Genomic DNA, 24508 nt, shown 5'->3' with positions numbered 1-24508 from the left:
TATTCAGGGTGGGTCCCATTGGAAAACACATTGCCAACATCCTCGAGACCATACTCATGCACAAAAGTATTCAAAACTTTAGAGCTCTGGTCTCTCAGTGGCCTACACTTCACTCTGTCAACTGCGGCACACACACAGTTGAAGCCTCCCAGTACAAGCAAAAACTTGTCGCCTTTCAACCATGGCTGAAGGGATTCAAAGAAAATTTTACGCTCGCTTTCACATTAGGAGCATATACACAAACAATTCGCCACCATAAATTCGAAAATGTGAAATCAGCAATCAAAAGGCGACCACTTGGGCATGCAAATACAGACTCTACGTTCACTCTTAACGTCTTACGGATGAATACAAGGCACCCACCCGGCGTCCCAACAGAATGACAAACGCACACATGAAAGTTTGCTTGAAAGGAAGACACCATGCGGTCAGTGTGCTCTTGGGTCTCTATTTTCGACTCTTGTATAACAATTATATCAATATCGTTATCCACAAGAAGGCGATTAAGCTGGTATTGTCGCCTTCTTGCTCCCAGCCCTCTGACATTCAAGGTCGCAACTCGAAGTGGAGGAATAAGGTTAAAAGCCATGTCTTAGAAGAAGAAACGCCTCTATCCGCATGGTGCTTACCTTCACGGTTGACGTAGCTTTCCTCGTGACTGCCAGGACCTCTTGACACCGGTCGACCAACACAACCGGCGCTGACACCAACCAGGACCATGTGCTACTACGGAGGCGGTTTCCCCGCCTTCCGCGTGTCGGCCGGAAGGTTCGGCTGCGGTTTTAAAGTCGAGCGTCTGAATCCCCCTGTCTTCGGCGGAGGCTCATCACCGCCACCGCCTGGTTGCAGCTTGACGTCTCCGCTTTCTTCATGCGGACGTTTCCTAGCCATGATGCTCCCCGCTTACTGGTTCGTCTCCATGGTATCAATGCCGGGGGTCTCCAGGTTGCTTTCTTCGGCGACCGCGGCTTTCGCCGCCTCATACACCTTGTCAACGTCGTCCTGTTCAGGCTTATGCTGCACCTGTACACTACCATCTGTTGCACGGGAGGGCCCCGCCTTCTGCTTCACCAGAGTCGTGAACAATGGCTGAGTATCGCGCTGTGGTTGTCCACCTGCACGGGCTGCTTCCTCCGCATCCGTCTCGTCCATCAGCATCTCAGCCGAGTCCTCGCTGGTTCCCGGGCCTGCAATGCTCGCGTAAGTGCGAGTACACTGGTCTTCTTCGTGCCCGTAGCGTCGGCAGATTCCGCAACGCGGGACTCGTCCTTCCTTGCGGATGTGGCCCGTACCACGACACCGAAGGCAGAGCGGGGGTCTGCCTGGTACCACAACAAGCGCCAACTCACCGCCAACACTCAGCTGGTGCGGCAAGTCATCCAACTTCACGCCTGCTTTCAACTTTAGGGTGACGAGCCGGGTAGTTGAGCCCTTCTCTGTCATACCTTGCACACGCCAGCGCTCCCGGCCTACTTCGGTAACTTTTCCATAGCGCGCAAAGGCGACACGCACGTCCTCATCAGGCACATTGTGTAGAAGCCAGTGGAGCTTCAGTCGAACGTCCTGGTTCGCCGGGTCAATCACCAGGCAGCGCCGGTTCTTTACACGCAGCTCCCCGATGCTCGAGATCTTCACCGCGTCCGCGTTCTTGAAAGTGATAACCCAGACATGGCTCATGCGATACGCCCCCAGGGCGATAACATCCGGAAGAAGCGAATGCGGTGCCAATGCGTCACGGAAATCTTCAATCCGGTACGGTCGCGCCGTAATATCAGCGTGCAAAAAAAACTGTATTTAAAACATAACGACCTGTTGGCAGACCTGGCAGAACAACTTGGTAGGTGCCCTCGTGTTCCATCGCCCTGTTTCCGCGGCCAGAAAAGGCCGCTGAAGCCGCTCCAACGGAGCCCGACATCATGCGTCCGTCACGCTCGGTGGCCGGAAGCAGAATGGGGGGATACTGGCCACTATACTAACGAGGAGACATGCGAGGTGCCAGCTAAAGCAGTGTATACACGATTTGATAAAAAATTGCAAACGTGTTCGCACAATCTTGCCCAGAAGTGGGAAAAAACAGAGACAGCTGCGTGTCGAGGGCTGCACCGCCGCGTGCGCCTACAAACAAGAAGGAAAAAAAAATACTCCCCGTCGGGGAATCGAACCCCGGTCTCCCGCGTGACAGGCGGGGATACTGGCCAAAAAAAAAAAAAAAACTATACTAATGAGGAGACGTGCGAGGTGCTAGCTAAAGCAGTATATACACGATTTGATAAAAATTGCAAAAGTGTTCGCACAATCTTGCCCAGAAGTGGGAAAAAATAGAGACAGCTGAGTGTCGAGGGCGGCATTCTGCTTCCGGCTCCCGAGCTGTAGGGATCGCAGGATCATGAGCTCCAATGGAGCGGCATATGCGGCTGTTAGCCGCGGCAACAGGCTTTCGACGGAAGAAGATAAAGATTACCTGATAATTTTGCCTCGCCTACCTACAGGACGTGTTGTTTTAAACACAGTTTTTTTGCACGGCGACGCTCGTGTTCGCCCGTTCCGTGTGGAAGATTTCCGGGACGCGCTTCAAGCTGTTGGTATGCTCTCTGGCGTTGTCGCCCTTGGAGCATACCAAATCAACCATCTATGGGCGGTGACGATGAAGACAGCCGAGGCTGCCGAAAAGCTGGCGGTCCTGAAGGAGCTGCAGGTGAAGGGGCGTCGCTGCCTGGTCATCGACCCCAAGGAACAACAGGTGAAGCTTCGTATCCACTGGCTTCTGCATGGGGTGGACGACGAAGACGTCAAGACCGCGCTGGCCTCCTTCGGCAAAGTGACGGAAGTGACCCGGGAGCGCTGGCGAGTGGATGGCGTTTCCGACAAGGGCTCGACGACCCGAGCAGTGCTGCTGCAGCTGAAGGCTGGAATGAAAGTCGATGACCTGCCCCACCAGATCCGCGTCGCCGGCGAGCTTGCGCTGGTGGTAGCCCCAGGACGTCCCATGCAGTGCCTGCGCTGCCGGGGCTCTGGCCACGTTCGTCGTGTATACAAGGTTCCCCGTTGCTCGCGGTGCAGGCTTTTTGGACACAACGACGCGGACTGTGTGCGTTCATACGCAGTAGCCGCGGGTTCGGCGGAGAGCGAGCCGTCGACGTTAGACCACGTGATGGACGTGACCGAGGCGGAGGAAGCGGCCACGGGAGCTGGTAACGGCAAAGTGGTGGCAGAAACAGGCGCGACGACCAAGCAGGCCGAAGGAGGAAGGAATAATATCCCTCCCCCCAAGGAACCAGCAGCTACAGTCGAGAGCGTGAAGACGGCCCCGCAAGAAAATGAGAGCCACCAGCCAGCTACGGATGCAACGCAGGAAGAGGCGGATGACAACGCGACCCCTGCTAGCGCCCGCGTCGAATCCGTCTCGGCACCGGTCAAGAGATCCCTGCAGCACGAGGAGAAAGTCGACGGAAAGGCCGGCGGTGACTCCGAGGCACCGCCCACTAAGACGCTACCCGGAAGGCGCTCCATCCTCAAGCCTAAGCCGAACGTGGAGACTGACCGTAGGCTTACCCCGAAGCCGACCAAAGACGGACCCGGGCGACAGCCATCGGATGGCCACGGAGGCGTCTAGCGGTCAGCTAGACGTTAAGGTGAGCACCATGCTCCGGGCCTTCTCCCCTCCAGTTTTCATCAATAATGGCTACCTACCCGTCGCTTAGCCTCGACACGCTAAACGTTCGAGGTCTGGCCGCCAAAAGGAAACAGAGTCAGGTTTATAGACTGCTAGTAGACCAAGGTAGACGGCGAGGAGGAGACCGGGAGCATGGTGCAAAGGTTCACGTACAACGACTACACGGTAGTGAGCCACGCCTTAGGGACTTCGGCGTGGTGTGTGTTGTTCGTGAGGAAGCTTCCAGGACTGGTTATAGACGGTTACTTCTCGTGCACTTCCGGTCGACTTGTCGTTCGTGATTTCAGTTATTGCGATGTCCAATGGCGCGTGTTGTGCATTTATGCACCTAGTACAGTGCAAGAGAGGGTAGCTTTCTTTTTGAACTTAAAGCATCACTTCTCTGTGCAAAAAACGATAGCCTGTGTTGGGGATTTCAATGGCGTATTAACGCCGAGGATAGGTCTACGCGACGCGTAGTTTATGACAAAAGCAGCGACATCCTGGCGCAGATAATGCACGAATTCGAATTAGAAGGTATCGCTGACTGTATTAGGGCTGACCGAGACGTGACGTACACTCACTTTCAGGGCACAAGTCACGCACGATTGGACCGTATCTATCTTTCATATGATTTAGTAGAAAAATGTCAGTGCTATACCGTTACCGCCATATCGTATTCTGACCACTGCCTAGTAAAATGCAGGATGGGCAGCAATAAAGAACGAAACAAATTCGTCTGGGAACTCTGGAAATGAATGCAGAACAGCTACGGGATGAAAACTTCAACGAAAAGGTAGTGGGTGCTCTGAATTCGTTTGGAACAGATAGTTTTATGAGGCTTGGTGAGGAATGGGAGTTGCTGAAGCAAAGCAATAAAATGAAAGCAATTGAAAGAAGTGGCGTACTCCGATATCAAGAAAAGGCCAGAGAAAAGGATTTAAAATCATTATTGAAAAAATTGGCGAAGCTCGAATGCATGCAACCGGGCGCCCATCAAGAAGATATGCGCGCTGTTAAGAAGAAGCTCGAGGCGTTCGACGAAGATCGCTTCCGAGGTGCGCTCGTGCGCGCGAGAGCAGAAAGGCTATCATGCGGGGAAACGCCAACGAAAAGAGCACTGGGGCTAGAAAAAAAGCACTCGAGACGTAAGCAGACTGAGGCTATCGAATATGAAGGGGTGGTATTAACGGATAATGATAACATAGGGCGTTCCTTCTTTGAGCATTACATAAAACTTTTGGCATACAGGCCTGTCAACATGCACGATTTCAAGAATTTATTTTTGCAACGAATGCAACAGCTGTCGAGCGAAGTTAAAGAAACCTTAGAACGATCACTAACAGAACATGAAGTGATGAAGGCCATCGAAGACCTGAATCCTGGCAAGTCGCCAGGACCTGACGGTCTTTGTGCCGCTTGGTACAAATCGTTTAAAGGCCACCTAGCTCCCATCTTCACAGCCGTTTTCAATGGAGCATACGAACTGAAAATACTTCCACCATCCTTTGGCCAGTCCCATACAGTACTAATACCTAAAACAGAAGAGACCGAGAAGCTCAAGCAACTTTCCTCCTACAGACCCATAGCGCTTACTAACTGCGACTACAAAATACTGATGAAGGTGCTGGCACGGCGTATGCAGTCAGTCATTAAGGAAGTAGTCGGCCCACACCAGACGTGTGGCATTCGCGGAAGAACCATCTTTACTAACATTCATAAGTTGAAGTGTGTGCTGGAGTGTTGTGATGCCATGTGTGATGCAGTTGCGATCCTCCAGCTAGACTTTGAGAAAGCATTTGATTGTGTTTCTCACGAGATATTGCTTACCATTCTTGAACACGTTAATTTTGGCCACATAATCACTGAGGGGGTGACCATGGCGTACCGGAGCTGCTATACCAGACTTATAGTTAATCAGATGTTGGGGGCCCCCATTAACGTGAAGCGCTCCGTTCGCCAGGGTTGTCCACTCAGTCCACTCTTGTTTTGTGTCTACATAGAATCGCTATGTCAGGCCATCATCGAAAATGAAAATATTAAGGGCTTTTGTCTTCAATAAGCAGATGTGAAGCTATTGGCATATGCTGACGATGTGGCTGTGTGCTGTAAAGATAAGCAGAGTGTATTGAATACTGTTGGTATCGTCAGAAAGTTTGGTAACGTCACTAGCAGCTTCGTTAACTGGCAGAAATGTTTGGGGTTTTGGCATGAAGATGGGCCTTCACACCAGACTACTTTTCGAACGTAGCCTGGGTCACGACGCCAGTTAAGTACCTTGGCGCACCCCTTGATGCCTACAAGGATAGTAGCGAGTACTGGAAGGAGCGGACAAAAGAACTAAAAGGAAAAGCCGACCGATGGAACGCCTGTCACTTGTCAATATTTGCGAGAGCTACAGCGTGCAACATGTTTCTCTTGACGAAAATCTGGTACGTGTGTCTGTAATCTGTAAATCTGTCTGTATCTTTCGCGCGCTTGTGAGCAGGGTTGTGCGAAAACTCTTGCGCTTTTATTCCCATCATGTACATAGTGCTTTAACTGACGCCTTCTGTGTCTCCTCGTTAGTATAGTCGCCAGTATCCCCGCCTGTCACGCGGGAGACCGGGGTTCGATTCCCCGACGGGGAGTAATGTTTTTTACTTCTTTTTTTTAGACACACGTAGGTGCGGCCGCGACAATTATCTGCAATATCTGTCTCTATCTTTCGCACGCTTGTGAGTAGGGTTGTGCGAAAACTTTTGCGCTTTTATTCCCATCATGTATATAGTGCTTTAACTGACGCCTCTTTTGTCTCCTCGTTAGTATAGTGGACAGTATAAGACGCGTCTTGGCTACCGAAGTGGAAGGACGTGCGTTTCATGGGCTCCCAAGGAGCGGTGGTTGCGGCTAACAGGGGCCGCGGTGACAGGATCGACGGAATGGATACCGAGGGATACGAAGTGGTTTTGCCTACTCTGCCATCAGGTCGTATGTTTTGAATACTTTATTTTTGCACGCGGATGTCCGGTCGAGGGCCTTACCGAGTTGAACATTTCCGGGACACATTCGCGCGTCTTGGTTTGCTCCCCGAAGTGGTAGCGTTGAGGGCATATCAGATGAGCCACTTATGGGCTTAGACTTTCAAGAGCACGGAAGGGATAAAGAAAGCTTTGACATGCGACGAAACGAAGGTGAAGGGCCAACGTTGTTTGGTTATTGATCCGGCAAACCAGGACGTGCGTCTGAAGCTTCACTGGCTTCTTTTCAATGTGGCTTACGATGATGTGCGTGTAGCGCTTGCTCCGTTCAGAAATGTGACCGAGGTCTCGAAGGAAAAGTGGAGAGTTCAAGGGATCCAAGACAAGGGGTCGACGACACGCCTCGTGCGCCTCAAGCTCCATAACGGCAATAAAGTTGATGACCTTCCACACAAGCTTCGCGTAGCCGGTGACATGGCCCTTCTAGTCGCGCCCGGAAGAGCGCCACTGTGCCTGCGGTGTCTAAGGGCCATATCAGACGAGAATGCCGAGTTCCTCGCTGCACGCACTGCCGAAGTTTTGGACACGAAGAATCTCAGTGCTTGAAGACGTACGCAAGTGTTGCGGTGCCGGTTGGTGGAGAAGACTCTGCGGAACTCGTCATGGACGAGGCTGACGCTGAAGAAGCCGCAAGCGAAGCAACGTCGTAGCTCGAGGAACTTGATGCGGCAACGTTAACCCCGCCCGACATGCCCCAAGACGCAAGTGTTAACAAGGAAAGCCGAAAGGTGACCGACGCAGCTGGCGACGCCACCGGCGTCGTGAAAGTGCAGGAGGCCTCAACGCCGTCGAAGTCACCTGAGGAGCCAGCCGTCATGGAAGTAAGCGAGGGAACAAGCGGAGCCTCAGTCTCCAAGCGCGGCCACGACGCTAGGCTGGACGAGCGTGAGGCCCTGGCTGCAAGGATCTCGGAAGGACCGCCGCCAAAGGCGGCGACCATTCGGCGGTCAACGCTGAGACCGCGTCCGAACATACCTCCGGACCGGAGGGCGGCGGAGACGCCGCCGACGTAGCCGCGAGAGCGTGTGCTTCGCGGCGTCTCTTCTAGTCCACCTAGTGATCAAGCCAAACTCAAGGGACGGTGGAACGCCATGACAGGGACATCAACTGTGCCTTCCTAAGGCTGCCATGGCAGCTGCGGAAGGTTTGTGCAAAAGAGGAAGGCAGCTTTGGCCCCATACTCATGAGGTGGGTACCACGCGGTTCGTTTGTTCTTCAAAAAACATAACAATGGCTCAAAACACTGCACTTCGTTTTGCTACTATTAATGTCCGTGGTCTTTGTGCCAAAAAGCGGCAATACCAGCTTAGCCGGCTTTTCTTAAAAACAGATGTTGATATAGCAGCGGTGCAGGAGACAAAGATAGAAAATGAGGAACAAACGGATCGCATGGTGCTGCAGTTTCGCAATAGATACAATGTTTGTGTATCACATGCTGTTGGGACTTCCGCGGGGTGCGCCATCTTCATTAGAAACAACCTGGGAATTAGAGAAGAAGGGGTCTTTTCTTGTGAAAGTGGAAGACTGGTTTTTGTGGATTTTTCCTTTTTGGGTGTAGGTTGGCGCCTGATATGTGTCTACGCCCCAAACACAGAAAGTGAGCGTGTGCCTTTCTTTGAGAGAGTAAATCAGCATTTACAGTGTGACAGGAAAGTCGTATTGCTAGGAGATTTTAATTGTGTATGTTACGCGGCCGATCGAGTGAAAAACCTTCCAGTGCGTGACAAAAGTGCTTTACTTTTAAACACACTAGTGCAAGAATCTAATATGGATGACGTCGGTAATTTTCTGTGTACTACCCGCACGCCTGCATTCACACATATTCAAGGGCAAAGTCACGCAAAGCTAGTTAGAGGGTATGTCGCACTGGAGCTTGTTCCGATGTGTGGCAGCTATAGTGTGAAACACGTCTCGTTCAGCGATCACAGCCTTGTAACCTTTAGTGTAGGTACCGAAGAAAGAAAATGGAAGTTTAACTGGAAGTTGTGGAAGTTCAACGATGGGCTGTTAATGAACGAATCCTTTTGTGAAAGCGTGAAGCAAAAGTAAGATAATTTGATCGAAGCCGAAGATGGCAATGTACTAGAATTATGGGAGAACTTTAAACAAGGAGTCAAGATCAGTGCTATAGAAGAAGCCACTAAAGACAAATTTATTAAATGGAAAAAAGAAGATGAAATGCAACGTGAGCTTGATTTATTGTACGCCATCGAAAGCGAGAGACCCGGGAGCCGAACAAAAGAAATAAGAGAACTGAAAAGCCAGCTTGAGCTTATCGAAGAAGAGAAGTTCAAAGGAGCAGTTATAAGGGCACGAGCTGAAAGGGTTTGGCTAGGTGAGACACCGACTAAACGAGCTCTATCTGACGAAAAGGCATACGCGAGGCAAAATGAAATCAGAATGATTCATTACGAGAACGAGATCACGAGCCAACCTCAAAAAATTGAAGAGGCGTTTCTCGATCATTGTAGCAAATTATTCGGGACTGTTAAGGACGTCACAGATGAATTCAAGACGGACTTTTTGTCAAATATGCCGCAAATAGAGGAAGACATTCAAAAGCGTCTGGAGTGGCCTCTGAGCATCACCGAAGTGGAAGGAGCCATAGATGATTTAGTTGTAGGCAAGTCTCCGGGACCTGATGGACTCTGAGCGGCCTTTTGTAAAGCCTTCAAAAGTGATGTCAGTGAGATCCTGTTACAGTTGTTTAAGGAGGCCTATGCGCAAAAACAGGTTCCTCCTTCTTTTCGGACATCGCACGTAGTTCTGATACCTAAATCAGAGGACCCAGAAAAATTGTTAGCTGTCGACGCTTACCGGCCGATATCACTAATGAATGTAGGCTATAAGATATTTACAAAAGTGCTCGGAAAGCGATTACAGGGAGTATTGACAAGAATAGTAGGGTCGCATCAAACATGCGGCATTAAAGGAAGGTCTATCTACACAAACATACATACTGCCAGAAGCATTTTAGAATACTGTATCGACCTAGGTGAACACTGTGCCATGTTACAGTTAGATATGCAGAAGGCTTTCGACCGTGTGGCCAATAAAATTCTTTTCAGTATTCTAGAACACATAAAGGTAGGGGATTTGATCTTAGATGGGGTAAAGATGTGCTATCAAGACTGTACCGCCAGCCTCATTATAAACAAGGAGGTTACCAAAACCTTTAGCGTCCGGTCATCTGGGCGCCAAGGGTGTGGTTTGTCGCCTCTTTTATACGCAATTTACCTAGAGCCGCTTTGTAGGAAAATCAAGAATGACAATAGAATATCGGGTTTCAGAGTGCAGTCCGCGGAAGTGAAAGTGCTGGCATACGCGGATGACATCGCGTTGTTTTGTCGGGATAAAGAAAGCATCGAAATCGCGGTCGCAGAGGCTTTATCATACTGCAGAATGACAGGCAGTGCTATCAACTTTGATAAATCCCTAGGGGTATGGATCAGCAACTGGGAAGACCATCCGAGTAGGTTTGCAAATATTCGCTGGACAGTCACGCCGGCAAAGTACCTAGGGGTGCCGCTTGAGCACTACCGTGACGCCGTTGATTACTGGAATGCCGAAACTGAAAGGGTTCGTGAATGTACACTCAAATGGGGAGGCCGCAATTTCTCTGTTTGCTGGTGCGACAGTGTGCAACCTGTTTGCCGTCGCTAAAATTTCTTACGTGCTCCAAGCGTTGTGCATGTCAAGGGCTAACATACAACGTTTACACAGAGTACTCGCGGTGTTTGTATGGGGTTCAAGCTGGGAGCGCACCAGCCGCACTAATCTCTTTCGTTCGGTTAAAAATGGAGGATTAGGTCTGGCACATTTGTTCATTAGGCAGATTGTGTCGAGGTTTGTTTACTTACGGGACCAAAATGACCCATTTTTATTAACTATGTTTCAAACAAGGCTGAGCGAAGCTATACCTAGTTTATTGTATCATCACATCGGTGCAGTCAAGGCAGAGCGCGTTTTTTTCTAAAAGTGGTGGTCTTGGCTTTTCAGCTGTTAAAGGCTCGGTTTTCCATGAAATACTTAAGTAGGGTACCACGAAAGTGCTTATATAAGGACCTGGTAGACACAATGTTGCCGGTGCCATTGTATCGCTAGATGTTCTGCATTGGACCTGAAAAGAACCTACTAAAGAGAGTAAAACGAATGCCAGTACGCCCGTCGGTAAGTCCTTCTTTTTCCAGCTCCACACCAATACTTTACCTGTGAAACCGTGGCTAGATGAAAAAGGCCTTTCCGTGTTTTGGAGCGTCAACTGTTTACTATGCCGGAAACCCGAAACAGTAGAACACATTTTTCTTGACTGCTGGGATGCTGTGTTCCATTGGGACATCTTACAGAGAATACTAAAGAAGGACTTGCCGATTACCCCATATGGGATTCGTTTCCTGCCTACTCTAAATGAAGACAAAGTACCCTATGACATGTTCATGCTGGTGTCCTTACATAGTTTATGGAAAACTAGAATGGCCGTGAGACATGCCGAAGTAAATGCCCGGCCTGTTAGAGAATACTTCATTGAAAGCATGTGTCATATTAAGGAAATGTATAATTTGCAAAAAGAAAAACCAACATGGCTCAGTGTGATGACTGAGCTAGCGAATTTCAAGCCTTTTTAGCCATGTGACTGCCAACCAATGGTAGAGATTTTGTCATGACCGTTGTGTATTGTTAAAATGTCTTGTTTTGTAGCCTTGTTGCCATGTCGGTAATAAAGAAAAAAGAAATCCTCGTTTGTATAGTGGCCAGTATCCCCGCCTGTCACGCGGGAGACCGGGGTTCGATTCCCCGAAGGGGAGCAATGTTTTTACTTCTTTTTTTAGACACACGTAGGTGTACCCGCGACCATTATCTGCAGTATCTGTCTGTATCATTCGCGTGCTTGCGAATGAAGTTGTGCGAAAACTGTTGCACTTTTATTCCCATCGTGTATATAGTGCTTCAACTGACGCCTCCCATGTCTCCTCGTTAGTATAGTGGCCAGTATCCCCGCCTGTCACGCGGGAGACCGGGGTTCGATTCCCCGACGGGGAGTAATGTTTTTACTTCTTTCTTTTTAGACACACGTAGGTGCACCCGCGACCATTATCTGCAGTATCTGTCTGTATCTTTCGCGCGCTTGCGAACGAGGTTGTGCGAAAACGTTTGCACTTTTATTCCCATCGTGTATATAGTGCTTTAACTGACGCCTCCCATGTCTCCACGTTAGTATAGATATTCCACTTCCGGCCACCGCAGTGAACGGTCGCGGAATGTTTTGCTCCGAAGGGGCGGTTACAGCGGCCCAGCAGGGCCGTGGTCTCAGGTTGAACGACACACCGAAGGATGACTACCAGGTTATTTTGCCGCAATTACCTACAGGATCGACAGTTACAACGACCGTTTTTTTGCACGCAGACGTGAAGGCGAGGCCCTACCGAGTCGAGCATTTCCGTGAGGCACTTGACAATCTGCAGCTGATGCCAGAAGTGGAGGCCCTCGGTACCTATCAGATGAACCACGTCTGGGCCATCACTTTCAAAGACAAAAAGGACAAACAAAAGATTTTGTCTGCTCCAACCTTCAGCGTAAAGGACCACTGATGCATGGTCATAGACCCTCGAAATCAAGACGTCAGGATGAAGCTGTATTGGCTTCTACATACGACTCCGGACGACGAAGTCAGAGGCGCCCTGGCGCCTTTTGGCAAGGTCAGCGAAATTTCGAGGGAAAAGGGGCGCGTTGCAGGCTGCAACGACAAAGGCTCCCACACGCGCCTGGTGTCCCTACGGCTGAAGGTAGGCGTTACCGTGGAAGACCTGCCTCATCAACTTCGCGTCGGGGAAGACCATGCGCTCGTGCATATACCAGGCTGACCCCCGCTCTGCCTCCGGTGCCATGGCACCGGTCACATACGGCGCGAGTGCCGAGCTCCGCGTTGCAAGCTCTGTCGTCGCTATGGCGAGGACGAGAGTCAATGCGCGCGTAGCTACGCCAGTGTGACCGGAACTGGGCGAAGCGACGCCGTCGATGAGCACCTCATGGACCAAGTCGACGCGGAGGAGACCGTCAGTGGAGACGAGAAGCCGACAACGTCGGGTGCCACGCCTTCTGTCCCATCGGAAAACAAGGGACCTATGAAAGCGGTGGTCAGTCAAAATGGAAAGAACGACGAGCCTCAGAATACTTCAGAGGCCGTGAAAACTCCTAGCAACTGTGCTGCCGTTAGCGAAACAGTCGAGACGGAAGAGAGCGGAACCGCAATGGAAGGCATCAACTCGGAAGGAGGAAAAACCAACCCTGGCGTCGCCGTCTCAAAGAGACCACGGGAAAATACAATCGAAGACGACAACCGAGAGAAGGTCAACGCCGGTGAACCGCCCCCAAAGGCAGGGTCCTACCGTAGGGCTCCCCTGAAGGTGAAGCCCAACGTGCCTCCAGACAGGAGGACTACACCGACAGGGCCTCCGCGTTAGCGGAGGGCGCTGTCCGATGGACGACTTTACCGCTAGACTGGAGCGGGACGCGCAGCACGAAACGTCGCCATGCCTACCGACAAGGAAAACACCTCGGCTTCGCCATGCTTGACGAAGCACCCCGAATCAGTGCTAAATAGCAGTGTAAGTGTGCGCCCTGTCAATTCGGCACAATCACCCAGCGGTCCGCTTGACCTTTCGCTTTCTATGAATTCAACGTCCTTATCGGCATTAAGAATGGGCACGCTAAATGTGCGCGGTCTCACGGCAAGAAAGCGGCAAGTGCAGTTAAGACGTCTGCTAAAAGAAAATACCATCGATATTCTAGTCTTACAGGAATCAAAAATAGACAGCGAGGAGCAGGCGGACCGCATGGTCCAAACTTACGCATTAGATTTCAGCGTTTGTGTTTGCCATGCCGTTGGAAAGTCTGGCGGTTGTGCTATCATTCTGAAGCGAGGTATCGGAATCGTTGAAGAGGGTGTTATCACCTCTGATGACGGACGGTTAGCATTGTGCGACTTTTATTTAAACCAAGTACAATGGCGAATTATATGTGTGTACGCCAAGAACCAAATTTCAGAAAGAAATTTTTTTTTTGATCATGTCGCTGGATTTCTAAAGTGCGACAGGCAACTCATTTTGCTTGGCGATTTTAATTATATTTGCATGCCCGAAGACTCAGTTAAGAATGAACCAGTACGGGACAAAAGTGCCCTACAGCTTAAGGCGCTGGTGGATGAATGTGGCCTTGTTGATGTAGGGGACATATTCCGTGGAAATCAAGTGCAATTTACCCACTTTCAGGGCGAAAGCCATGCACGATTAGATCGCGTTTATATCTCTTCGGATGTTATGTCTCTGTGCTGTAACTATGCCGTGAAACATGTTAGTTTTAGTGATCATAGCTTCGTAATGTTTGAAATAGGTAGAAAGCGCAAAGTCTCTGCATTCAACTGGGAACTGTGGAAATTAAATGAACAGCTCTTAACCGATGACACATTTGTTCAAATAGTAGCCGAGAAATTGGAAATAGTGTCCACGAGTCACAAAAATTTCATCCAAGCTTGGGAACAATTCAAGTGCGAAGTTAAACAAAGTGCAATAGACAGATCATGCATACTACGACATAAAGAAAAACAAAAGGAAAAAGAGCTACAGAGCACACTTGATTTCCTTTTGAATGCAGAGACTACAATACCGGGTTTGTTTAAAAGTGAAGTCGAAGATGTTAAAAGACAGATGGAAGAAGAAAAATATAAAGGCGCGATTATTAGAGGGCTGTTATTAGAGCGCGTTCAGAAAGGCTTTGGTTAGGCGAAAGACCAACTAAGAGGGCGATTGGTGAAGAAAAAAAATATGCAACAAAAAACGAAATAAATGAAATTCGCTACCGAAACGAAGTCTCGACAGATAAGAGCGTCATTGAAACAGCATTTGTAGAGCGATAGCGTAGTTTGCTCGGCAACGAAGTGCAAGTAAATGATATATTTATAAAGGAATATGTTAAGCAAATGCCAAGGCTTGACGAGGATATTAAACTAGAACTTGAAAGACAAATTACTAGAGATGAAATCAAACAAGCAATTGAAGATTTGAGCAAAGGAAAGACGCCTGGGGGGCCAGACGGCCTCGGATCAGCGTTCTATAAAGTTTTTAAAAATGAAGTAGCAGAAATACTATACCATGTTATAGCAGAAGCCTACGGTAGTAAACAAATGCCTCCATCGTTCAAACTAAGTCACGTAGTTTTAATTCCTAAAACCGATGAACCTTCCAAATTGCAGTCAGTAGAGTCTTATCGGCCCATAAGCTTGACAAATGTAGATTATAAGATCTTTATGAAAGTAATAGCAAGAAGACTCCAATCAGTAATTACAGCCATAGTTGGCCCACATCAAACATGCGGGATTAAAGGAAGAAGCATATTCACAAACATACATACCACCAGAAGCATACTAGAAGGTTGTGACGCTTTTTCCGGAAAGATAGCAATGCTTCAACTAGATCTAGAGAAAGCTTTCGACAAAGTTGCACATGGCATACTGTTCGCAGTGCTAGAACAAGTTAACGTAGGCAGCGTAATAAGTGAAGGCGTGAAAATGGCATATAAAAACTTTAATACTAAGCTTATCATTAACAAAATGCTTAGCGAAGGAATCTCAGTAAGGTCTAGTGTGCGCCAAGGATGCCCAGCCTCAAGCCTGCTATTCGCCATATATCTTGAACCGTTCTGTTTAAAAATTCTGAACAACAAAACTATATGCCGCTATCGCTTCTTAACGCACGAAATTAAAATCCTCTCACACGCAGACGTCATCGCAATCTTTTGCCGAACTCAAAGAAGCATCGAAAGTGCCATTACGGAAGCAAAAACATTTTGCAGCCTAACTGGAAGCGCCATTAGTTGGCAAAAATACCTAGGATTCTGGCACGGTGAATGGGACGAGAGGCCGACACAATTCGAAGGTATAAGGTTTGCTGATACGCCGGGCAAATACCTTGGCATTCCTTTGGAACACTATCGCGGAAACAAAAACCAATGGGTGGGTGAAATTGACCGGGTTAAATCCCAAACAACAAAATGGGGCGGACGCGATTTCACAATCTTTACACGTGCAACTGTGTGTAATATGTTCATGGTAACAAAAGTTTTCTATATGATGCAAGTGCTTTGCATGGCAAGGATGTCTGTGCAAAAGTTACACAGACTGATCGCTGTCTTTATCTGGGGGTCGAACTGGGAGCGTACTAGTCGTATAAACTTATTTCAGTTGGTTAAAAACGGAGGGCTAGGCTTATCGCATTTATTTCTTAAACAAGTTGTTACGCGGTTCTTTTTCTTGAGGCAACAGAACGATGCTTTCCTGCAGAGTATTTGTCAAGTGTTTTAGAGCCAGGCATTAGCCGAATATATAGTGTCATCGTATTCTACTAATCATGTTCCATTGAAAGGGTTTATGAAAGAAGTTGATGCTTTTCGTTTTTTGAAAAGCCACTTTTCGACTGAATATCTCTCGGCTGTAACAAAGAAGAAATTGTACAGAGACTTGCTTGATGTGATGTGTCCTGTGCCGATCTATCGTTCCTTATATGTACTAGGACGAGAACGTAATGTTTTGAGTCGCGTTAGAAAGGTGCCTTTTAGAGCGTCGACCAAGACTTTTTTCTTCTTTCTTCACACCGGCACGCTCCCTGTAAAACCCTGGCTTAAGAAAAAGGCATTTTTGTCCCTTGGAGTACTAACTGTACAATATGCAATAAGCCCGAAACCATCGAGCACGTATTTTTAGACTGTTCAGACTCTGTTTTTCTGTGGGACATCTTACAAAGGACACTCAAAAAGCAACTTCCACTTACACCTCACGGGATTCGATTATCCCGTTTGGTCAGACAGGGGAAGTGCCCTGTGATCTCCTGATGTTGTTGACAATGCACAGTGTATGGAAGACGGGAGTGGATGTAAGACACGAGAATGTTAAATCACAACCGTCAAAAGTGTACTTCAGAGACGCTATTATGTACGTCCGCGACGTCTACAGGACACTTTCCGATCCTCCAGAATGGCTACCTGTGTTTGATCAGTTGCTAACCCAAGAGCCGTACTAACCTAACAACACGCGACAAAGTACGAGTCTCGTTTTTAATACAACCTAAGTGTATGTATGTCGAATTCCAGCAAGAATTCCTGTCCATTGTACGAGGAGAAATCCGGCAATAAAGAAAAAAAAATCCTCGTTAGTATAGTGGCCAGTATCCCCGCCTGTCACGCGGGAGACCGGGGTTCGATTCCCCGACGGGGAGTATTGTTTTTTACTACTTTTTCTTAGACACGTAGGTGCGCCCGTGACAATTATCTGCAGTATCTGTTTGTATCTTTCGCGCGCTTGCGAACAAGGTTGTGCGAAAACTTTTGCGCTTTTATTCCCATCGTGTATATAGTGCTTTAACTGACGCCTCCCGCGTCTCCTCGTTAGTATCATTCCACTTCCGGCTTTCAAGCGAAACGGTCGCGGGATGGCTTGCTCCCATGGAGCGGTTTCGGCGGCCCAGGCGGGCCGCGGTAACAGGTTTTTTGCTTCTACTGCCGAAGATTATCAGGTTATTCTGCCCAATCTGCCATCCGGACGCATCGTCGCGAACACAGTTTTCATGCACGGCGACCCAAGAGCTCGGCCCTACCGTGTCGAAGACTACCGGGACACTTTGGCCAATCTAGGTGCACTACCCGCCGTTTTGGCGTTGGGGGCGTATCAGATGAACCACGTGTGGGCTGTAACAATGACGAGTGCTGACGCCGCTCAGAAATTGCTCACCGCTGTCAACGTGAAGGTAAAGGATCGCCCATGTTTGCTCATCGATCCAAACAACCGGGAGGTTCGCTTAAAGCTACACTGGTTGCTGCACGGCGTGACCGACGAAGACATTCGTGTGACCCTGACACCCTACGGGAAAGTGTTGGAGGTGACACGGGAAAAGTGGCGTGTGCAAGGCGTCACTGAAAAGGCCTCGACGACTCGCTCAGTTGGACTGCAATTGCATGGCGACGTCAAAGTCGACGACATTCCACACCAGCTCAAGATAGCCGGAGAGCTGACTCTCGTCGTTGTTCCAGGCCGCGCTCCGCTCTGTCTGCGCTGCAAGAGCACCGGGCACATACCTCGGGACTGCAAAGTGCCTCGCTGCAGTCGTTGTCGCCGCTTCGCCCATGAGGACGCGGATTGCCCGAATACGTAGGCCAGCGTGACCGGACCAGTCCAGGCAAACGATGCATTGGACCACCTTATGGATGAGGCAGACTCCTAGGAAACAGCAGGAGTGTGCCGAAACCCGACTACCCAAGAGGGTACCCCGAACACTCCACAGGACGCCCTCCTTGAAGCTCCAGGTAAGCCCGAAGCCGGGCTTCTGCATGAAGCCGTGGAGGACCGGAGTAAGAAAGCTGCTCCAAGTAGTACGGGCCACACTTTTTCCGGCGGAGCTGTAGAGACTACTCCCGAGGAAGTGCCGATGACAGGCATCGATAGCGACTGTGCCAGTGCGACCGCAAAGCGGCCCCGCGAAGCAGGCGAAAAGGAGAAGGGGCCCAGCGCCGTCGCAACGGACGAGGCGCCTGCGAAAACGGCTCCCGTGCGGCGTCTTTCCCTTCGGCTTCAGCCGAACACTTCGACGGAGCGCAAGACGGCGGAAACGCCGCCTTTGCCTCCCTGAGGACTGCACCGTGACAAGGCACCCAGGAAAAAAGCGCAGTAGTGAGGTGAGCGTCATGCCCCCGGGTTTTCAGCGCCTCGCAATGTTGTCTATGGATAGGTCATTTCGTGTGGCCACATTAAACGTACGTGGGCTTGCCTCAAGGAGGAAGCAAAGTCAGCTCTATCGACTAGTTTGCGAACATGACCTGGACATTCTAGCAGTACAGGAGACGAAAGTTGAGGGCGATGACGAAACCGGGGGCATGGTGCGTCAATTCTTAGCTCGATACTGTGTTATAGTGAGCAATGCTGTGGGAACTTCTTCCGGGTGCGCTTTGTTCATCCGACATAGTCTTGGAGCAAAAGTAGAAGCTGTGACGTCATGCCCGTCAGGTCGGCTTATTGTCTGCGATTTTTTACTATCGTCATTGGAATGGCGTGTTATTTGTTTGTACGCGCCGACTGTCGCTGAGGAAAGACGCAGATTTTTCGATCAGCTAAAACAGTATACCCAGTGTGATAGGCTCCTCATTATTGCCGGTGATTTTAACTGTGTTCTTTCAGCCCGTGATAAAACTAGCGCCCGACCGTACAAGGATGCAAGCACCATTGCCCTAAGCGATATGATAAGGGACGATGGTTTGGAAGACGTGGCTGAATGTCTCGGTGGTGGGAGGACTACGCAGTACACCCACTTTCAGGCAGCCAGCCACGCCCGTCTTGACAGAGTGTATGTGAGCCTTGATTTGATACCCCTTTGTAAGGAGTACCATGTGAGTGCACTTTCATTCAGTGATCACTGTTTGGTCAGCTTTTTAGTAGCAAGCACGAAAGAAAAGAAAAAGGGCTTCGAGTGGCAACTATGGAAATTCGAAATTACTAAGCGAAGAAATGTTTACAGCGGATGTAACGAAGCAAGTTGAAGAAATGAATGCTGTTGATAACACGACATCTGGTGAGAAATGGAACTTCAAGCAGGCGGTTAAAATCAAGGCTTTAGAGCGTGCGAGCGCTATATGCAGAGAAAAAGGAGCAGAAGAAAAACAGATGCGCAGGAATTTAGAAAAATTGATCAGTGAGGAATGTAGGATGACCGGCATGTTCATGGACGATATTCGCGCACTGAAACATAAAATAGAACAGTTCGATATCGAAAGATACCGCGGTGCTTTGGTGCGGGCAAGGGCTGAAAGGCTGATAATGGGAGAAGTACCGTCGAAAAGAGCGTTAGGCTCAGAAAAGTGGCATGCGCGCCGCAATCAGATAGCGGAAATCGAATATTGCGGAAAAGTTAGCGACGCAGCAGAACATATCGAGCGTGCTTTTTTCGAGCGCTACAGTGGTTTATTCACTTATTGCGCAGTCGACATTGATCGTTTTAAAAAGGACTTTTTGTCGCTGATGCCAAGGCTAGATGAAAGTACGAAAGAAATATTGGAGGAACCAATTTCGGAAGAGGAAGTGAAAAGTGCTATTGAAAGTATGCATCCGGGGAAGTCCCCTGGCCCTGATGGTCTAACCTCAGCCTTTTATAAATATTTCAAAGGTGCGATCTTACCAGCCTTAGCGGATGTATATAACGAAGCATTCCAGCTCAAAGTACTACCCCCGTCCTTCTCATCTTCCCACACTATTCTTATACCCAAGTCAGAAGATCCCGTTGCATTGCGAAGAGTAACTTCTTACCGCCCAATTTGTCTCACTAACGGAGACTATAAGATAAGGATGAAAATCTTAGCAAAGAGGTTGCAGACTGTCATTGCGAAGCTTGTGGGGCCGCATCAAACGTGTGGCATTAAAGGCCGAGCTATCTTCTCAAATATACACGTAGCACGCAGTATCCTCGAATGTTGCGATGCCATGGGTGCACGAGTGGCAATGCTCCAAATTGATCTCGAGAAAGCGTTTGACCGGGCGCCTCGTGACATTCTTTTGTGCATTCTAGATCATGTGAATTTGGGTAGAATAATTAGAGAGGGGGTTGCCATGGCGTACCGGGACTGCTCGACGCGGCTTATTGTCAACAAGGTGGTGGGAGCGCGAATCCAAGTTAAGCGTTCGGTGCGTCAGGGCAGCCCTCTCTCGCCGCTGTTGTTTTGCTTGTATATTGAGTCTTTTTGTTTGGGTGTCATGGAGGATGACTGTGTCCGCGGGTTTAAACTGCACGAGGTTGAAGTCCGCCTGTTGGCTTATGCAGACGATATTGCTGTGTTTTGCACTGATTCGGACAGTATAACGCAGGCTTTCAAATGCGTTAAAAGTTTTTGTGCTGTAAGCGGCAGCGCGGTAAACTGGGGTAAGTGCCTGGGATTCTGGCACGGGGATTGGCGTGGGGCCCCAGACACTTTTGCCAACATGAGTTTCGTTACGACTCCGGTGAAATACTTGGGTGTTCCCCTTCAGTGCTACAAAGACAGTGAGTCGTACTGGAGGAGTGAAGTGGATAACCTTCGGGACAGGGTAAACAAATGGAATGGCTGGAATTGGTCTATGTTTTCCAGAGCCACAATTTGCAACATATTTTTAGTGAGCAAACTTTGGTACATCCTCCAAGTCTTGCATTGCTCAAGGGTAAACATCCAAAAAATTCACCGGGTGTTCGCAGTGTTTGTGTGGGCATCGTCTTGGGAGAGATCAAGTCGCACCAATTTGTTTCTTCGAGTTCGAAATGGAGGACTTGGATTGTCACATTTGTTTTTGAGACAGGTAGTCAATCGCTTTTTTTTCTTCAGGGACGCAAAAAACCCGTTTTTATAGACTGTCTGCCAACTTCGCCTGGGCAAACACTTGCCCGAAATGGTTGTGTCAGCGGGCAGTTTGCCAGGGGGTGTTTATGGGTTTTCTACGTGAAGTTGTGGTTTCATGCAGGTTTTTGTCAGCGCGTTTTTCACTTCAATATTTGAGAGACGTCAACCGGAAGAAATTGTACAAGGACCTGTGTGATGTTGTTCTTCCTGTGCCTTTATATCGGTCTCTCTACAGAGCTAGCCATGGGCACAATGTTCTGAAGCGCGTTAAGGCGATGCTAGTACCGTCAGGCGCTAAGACGTTCTTTTTTAAATTGCACTCCGGAACGCTGACTGTCAAACCGTGGCTGGCTGAAAGAGGTTTCTTTGTTCCTTGGGGCACTCATTGTACAATTCGCAAGCAGGAGGAGACAATTGAACATGTTTTTCTGCATTGATGGGATGCCGTTTTCCTCTGGGATGTGCTCCAGCGCACAATCAAAAAGGATTTCCCCCTAGATGCGTATGGGATTCGTTACTTGCCAACAGAAAGTGATGATGGTACCCCAGTCGATGTGATCATGCTTATTGCCCTGCATAGCATTTGGAAATGTAGAATGGCGGTAAGGCACACCGATCTCGATGCAAGAGCGGCTCGCCAGTATTTCAAAGAAAGCATACGGAACTTTGTAGAGGAACAAAAGTTGTTGGAGTGCATCCCAGAGTGGTTGCCACGTGTGGAATTATTATTGGCGATAAGGGAATTTTAGCACAAGCGCAGCCGCACAAGTTCTGCGGTCGTTTTTAACATATTGTGAGTGTGCCTTTTGATTATTTGTGAATGTGTATTTTTTATCCGGGCCAATGACCGGAAATAAAGAAAAACAAAAATCTGCTCTTTAGTATAGCGGCCAGTATCCCAGCCTGTCACGCGGGAGACCGGGGTTCGATTCCCCGACGGGGAGTAATGTTTTTACTTTTTTTTTTAGACACACGTAGGTGCGCCCGCGTCCATTATCTGCAGTATCTGTCTGTATCTTTCGCGCGCTTGCGAACAAGGTTGTGCGAAAACTTTTGCGCTTTTATTCCCATCGTGTATATACTGCTTTAGCTGGCACCTCGAATGTCTCCTCGTTAGTATAGTGGCCAGTATCCCCGCCTGTCACGCGGGAGACCGGGGTTCGATTCCCCGACGGGGAGTAATGTTTCTACTTTTTAGAGCGCAGCTCTTTGGCGTCCGTTCCTGGGTTTCGCGTCGTCGTCGGCGTTGTCGTCGGCCTCGTAACCAGCTCCGCCCCCCTTTCATCCCCCCAGCGCTAGCAGCGACCGACTGATACCGCTGGATGCCGCTGACGCCGCTAGAGAGTCAAGATAGCGTGACTGCATAGAACACCGTCGCCGCCATGCAGAAAGAGGAGGAAAGGGTCCCCCCCCCTGTTCTTGTGTGGCGGATAGGGTGCTCTTCAGTTGCCGACGCGCCGGTTATTTCACGTAGGCCCCGGCACGTCGACGAATACGTGACCACCTTCCCACGGCTATACCTGGTTCTTAGCGCTGCGGAAGCGAGGGTATCATATTGTTTGTGTCGGCATCGGCGGCGTTGTCCCTGAAACCAACTCCGCAGCTGGGGTTGACTCACTATCGGCGTCAGCGGCATCAGTCAGTCGCTGCTATCTCTTCCCTCCTCCCTTTATCGTGTTGTCCGCTTGCTGCGCGCGCTTCTGCCCCCATCGTTTGCCGCTGGGTGTACACGCCGCCCCCCTCCCCCCTCTTCCTGCGAGTCTCCGGTTGTCAAAGCGCCGGCTCGAACTTAATTCCTTTCTTCGCTCCTCCTCCAATGCAACCCCTGTGCGGTGGCAATCAGAGAGCCAGATCGGTGGCGGCGGATCTGTATATGTGCACCGCCCGAGCCGAAATTGCCGCTGCCGTTCGCCCTGTGCGGTGGCAATCAGAGAGCCAGATCGGTGGCGGCGGATCTGTATATGTGCACCGCCCGAGCCGAAATTGCCGCTGCCGTTCGCCACTGCGAAATTATCTGCCAGTTCTTTCTGAGCCATGAGCGAGACGACCGATGGAAGTCCTCCGTCTGCTGCTGCTGCTGCTGCTGCTGCTAAACGAGCTGCCAGAGCAGAGGCCCAGCGCCGTCGCCGTCAGAATCCAGAGGTGCGTGCCGCCGAAGCAGAAGCTTACCGTCGCCGCCGTCGAGATGATCCAGGAGTACGCGTCGCCGAAGCAGAGGCTAAGCGCCGCCGCCGAGAAGACCCTGCCGTTCGCGCCGCCGAAGCGGAGGCTCATCGCCGCCGTCGAGAGCAACCAGCAGTAAGCGAGGCGGAAGCAGAAGCTCATCGCCGCCGCCGAGAAGACCCTGCAGTTCGCGCCGCCGAAGCGGAGGCTCATCGCCGCCGTCGAGAGCAACCAGCAGTAAGCGAGGCTGAAGCAGAAGCTCATCGCCGCCGCCGAGAAGACCCTGCCGTTCGCACCGCCGAAGCGGAGGCTCATCGCCGCCGGCGAGAGCAACCAGCAGTAAGCGAGGCTGAAGCAGAAGCTCATCGCCGTCGCAGAGAAGACTCTACCGTTCGCGCGGCCGAGGCCGAGGCCAAACGCAAACAAAGGCTCGCAAACGGTGAAACAGCTTATTTGCTGCGCTCAAATTTCGCATCAGGAAGTAACGTAATCGTCGGTAATTTTTTTTAGACACACGTAGGTGCACAAGCGACAATTATCTGCAGTATCTGTCTGTATCTTTCGCGGGCTTGCGAACGAGGTTGTGCGAAAACGTTTGCACTTTTATTCCCATCGTGGATATAGTGCTTTAACTGACGCCGGGCATGTCTCCTCGTTAGTATAGTGTTTTTTTTTCTTTATTGCCAGATTTCTGGTTCATAACTTTTCACAACAGAGAGTAACCACTGTAACGAAAACCAAAGTACAATATACATTTGCTGTGTGTGCACGTATTCAACCAGTATCGTACTGTCTCAGTCTAATCAAAATTCGCGCAAATACACCAACGGCTCTACTCTTGGGAGCCACTCGGGTGGTTCCTCTGTCGCTTTATGGAGGGCGACAAACCAGTGCATTTGTTCTCTGAAATACATTCGTGCAGGCTGCGCATCTTTATCGACATGGTATCCTGCCATTCTCGCGCGCCAAATGCAGTGGAGGCCCGAGAGCATAATTAGGTCAAAAGGCACCCCGTCCTCATTATCTATGCTTAAGTAACGAATGCCATACGGGTCTAGTGAAAATTCTTTCTTTAGTGTCCTCTGCAATACATCCCAGAAAAACACGCCTTCCCAACAGTTTAAAAAAACATGATCTATTGTCTCTGGCTGCTTGCAAATTAAACAGTGCGTTCCCCACGGTAAATAAACTCCTTTTCTCTCCAAAAACTTCTTAACTGGTAACGTTTCCGTGTGTAATTTGAAAAAGAAGGTTTTCGTTCCTGGCGGGACCT

At 49.6% G+C, this 24508-nt stretch overlaps 3 non-coding genes across 3 annotated transcripts; all 3 read left to right on the top strand.

Annotated features, from left to right (window-relative positions):
* The first annotated feature begins 11640 nt into the window (after nucleotides 1-11640).
* TRNAD-GUC (transfer RNA aspartic acid (anticodon GUC)) lies at nucleotides 11641-11712 on the top strand. Its single transcript has one exon. It is a non-coding gene; the product is annotated as a tRNA-Asp (tRNA).
* Nucleotides 11713-16865: 5153 nt separating this feature from the next.
* TRNAD-GUC (transfer RNA aspartic acid (anticodon GUC)) lies at nucleotides 16866-16937 on the top strand. The gene has a single exon. It is a non-coding gene; the product is annotated as a tRNA-Asp (tRNA).
* Nucleotides 16938-22179: 5242 nt separating this feature from the next.
* TRNAD-GUC (transfer RNA aspartic acid (anticodon GUC)) lies at nucleotides 22180-22251 on the top strand. The gene has a single exon. It is a non-coding gene; the product is annotated as a tRNA-Asp (tRNA).
* The last annotated feature ends 2257 nt before the right edge of the window (nucleotides 22252-24508 follow it).

This window comes from Dermacentor andersoni, chromosome 4 (assembly GCF_023375885.2).
Source record: "Dermacentor andersoni chromosome 4, qqDerAnde1_hic_scaffold, whole genome shotgun sequence".
Classification (NCBI taxonomy): Eukaryota; Metazoa; Arthropoda; class Arachnida; order Ixodida; family Ixodidae; genus Dermacentor; species Dermacentor andersoni.
The sequence above is the reverse complement of the archived record's forward strand: the minus strand, read 5'-3'. Positions and strand labels throughout refer to the sequence as shown.